General features: G+C 39.0%; 1 long non-coding RNA gene across 1 annotated transcript; it reads right to left on the minus strand.

Moving 5' to 3' along the window:
- Positions 1–218: 218 nt before the first annotated feature.
- LOC125516699 (uncharacterized) lies at positions 219–2,100 on the minus strand. The gene is made up of 3 exons (XR_007287378.2): positions 1,923–2,100; positions 1,761–1,817; positions 219–600 (listed from the first exon to the last, which is right to left on the minus strand). It is a non-coding gene; the product is annotated as an uncharacterized LOC125516699 (long non-coding RNA).
- Positions 2,101–2,699: the final 599 nt, after the last annotated feature.

The following is a 2,699-nucleotide window of genomic DNA, read 5'->3' on the forward strand; positions in this document are numbered from 1 at the left end:
GGTTCCCACACTACTGCTATGACGCTACAGCTATTTTTTAACAGTAGCGTGTGTTTTACCCCACGCTACTACTAAACAGACATACCAGTAGCGCTGGTGCCCCACGCTACTAGTATTTCACACCCACGCTACTAGTAAAGGAATAGCAGTAGCGCTTCTATGATGAACCCACGCTAGTAGTAACAAATTAGGATTTAAAAAAAATAATAGTCTACCTATTTCAGTTTAGACATGCATTTCACAATACGTACATGTTATGCATACAGTCAATCATCAATCATACATATCTGATGTAGATAATTAACACACGCACACGCACACACGCATGTGCGCGCAGGCACACACACACACAATATATATGCCACGTGTCTACGTCGTCGGCGTCGGCGCCTCCACAAGGCCATGTTGATGGTGTTGATGTCGTCGTCGTCATCGCCGCCGCCACAGCACCATGACGATGTCGTCGTCTTTGTCGCCGCCGTAGCCCTGTGTCGATGTCGATGTCGTCGTCATCATCGTCGCCGCAGCCCCATGTCGATATCGTCTTCGTCGCCGCCGTAGCTTCATGTCTATGTGTTCCCTTCTAGGAACTCACAAATCCTGGAATTAAACAATGAACCAAGACCCCACTACTAAGAACTCGAAAGAACCTGGAGCATTAGTACAGTATAACAGTAACCTATAGAGCACTAAGTAACAATAGCAAAAACAAAAGCATATAGCAGCAGCATAGTATATATGAATTATAAGTAGTACCTAACAGACCAATCCTAGAAATTGGGGAAAACCCAACTTAAGAAGGATACAATGGTAGGCATGACCAAATCTTATTATAGATTCTGAATCCAAGCTTTTGAGGCAAATTGCAACAAGCAAAGTTTGTGCACCAAGTAGGAGTAATTCCCAGGTCATTCGCAAGCACGCAAGCAAGAAGGTATCAGCAACAGTAGATTATTACCAACATTGTACCCTTTAATGTCAGGTCATTTCAATTTAACTCTTGGTTGCAGATGTATTCTTGTTGTATTACTAGTAATCATCAGTAGTAACAACACCTGGTCATTATAAATATCACTGGTCATTATAGTCGACATGGCAACTTCCCATTTATTACTATATTTATAAGGAAATTTTGTAATAACATTCATTCATGTGACATAAGAGACTTAGAGCAACACTTCATATATTAGTGACAGTTAAGCTGCTGCACTTGCAAATTTGTAACAGCAATCAAATAGATGTGTTATGTATATTCTCTAGTGCGGTCTTAAATTGCAAGGAAATGAGGAGTTTCTTCTTTCGAACCAATGTAGTGGTTTTATTGAAAAGTATGAGCAGGTGCACTTATATTATATCAAATATATATATATATATATATATATATATATATCAGTACGTTTTTTATCTCACATGGATGTATTAAGTAATAATGTGTGTGTATGTGTAAAATAGACTATTCCAGTATATTTAATCCTTGATTCCTCCCAATAGAGAACAATATCTTGAGGAACTACATAGAATATCATATTGTTGCAAAAATTAAGAGTGAAAAAGTAAAATTATAGGCAGTTTTGCCTTGATGGGCAAGTTAGTTCTCCTATAAGAAGAGACTTAATCCCGATAACAAAAGCAAGCCAATGCAGAGTATTTACTTTACCAGAGCTGCCTAGAGTAACTAGAAATTCAAGTTCTTCCAGAATGCTGAATTGTAACATCTCATCCTAAAACAAAATCATATATATGGAGAGTATTGTCATCACCTAACGAACTGTCATAGCGGCAAGTACCAGCAGGAGTTGATGGATTGAGTGGTGAGCCTGTACATGAAAAGATGTGCATGTTTAATCTTTTGCAGCCTGAATAAATAGGCAAAAAAGAGTTTGGACTTCAGAGCAAACGGCACTCAAGAAGTTTTCACTTACCAACATTTGGCGTAGGTGTCTGAGGCCCAGCTTTATTTTTCTTAGTCTTTGATTTAAAATTCTTAACAGCTTTTCCGGACACTGGGGTGAGTAGCGGATTGCCAGTAACTCCAGTGGCGACAATCATACAGTCACTCAACTCAGCCGCATTATTTTCTTCACGTGTGGCTTTTCTTTTTAGCTGCAGAAGAGGGGACTTGTGTTATATGATGGTAAGACAGACTAGCTGACGTCTGGCAAGGATGTCTATCATTAACTATTTCAGATTTTGAAGTAAGGCCTTACTGGGAAGCTGAATCGCATAACATCCTTTATGTGGATTGATATATTGTAGACCAAAATACACTTGCCGTTAGAAATAATGCTATATGAGAAGATATAGTTTTATACCTGAACTATCAACGACATGATCCTTCCTTCCCAGTCACGAGTAGTACATGGACCGGAACCGACTGCTCCAAGCTATCAGCAACACGAGAATCACAATCGCGCGGACTGCTGCAACATAGGCGTGAATAGAAAATTTTATACCTGAACTAAACTCAAGTTGAGCACCACTACAATGAACGAAAACTAAACTTGACATTACTGAACTAATTGTGCATCTATCTTCTAACATCTAATTTGTTTGCCATACACTATTACTACACTGAACTATAACTGATATCCCAAAGCCTACACTAGTACTACACTTAACTAAAACTGAACTTGGCTGTTGCACTTACGAAAATTCAGAAAACGCACTTGGCATTACTGAAAATTCAGAAACGAGCAGCT

Source organism: Triticum urartu, chromosome 6A, assembly GCF_056163025.1.
Source record: "Triticum urartu cultivar PI428250 chromosome 6A, HENAU_Tu73, whole genome shotgun sequence".
NCBI classification, from domain to species: domain Eukaryota; kingdom Viridiplantae; phylum Streptophyta; class Magnoliopsida; order Poales; family Poaceae; genus Triticum; species Triticum urartu.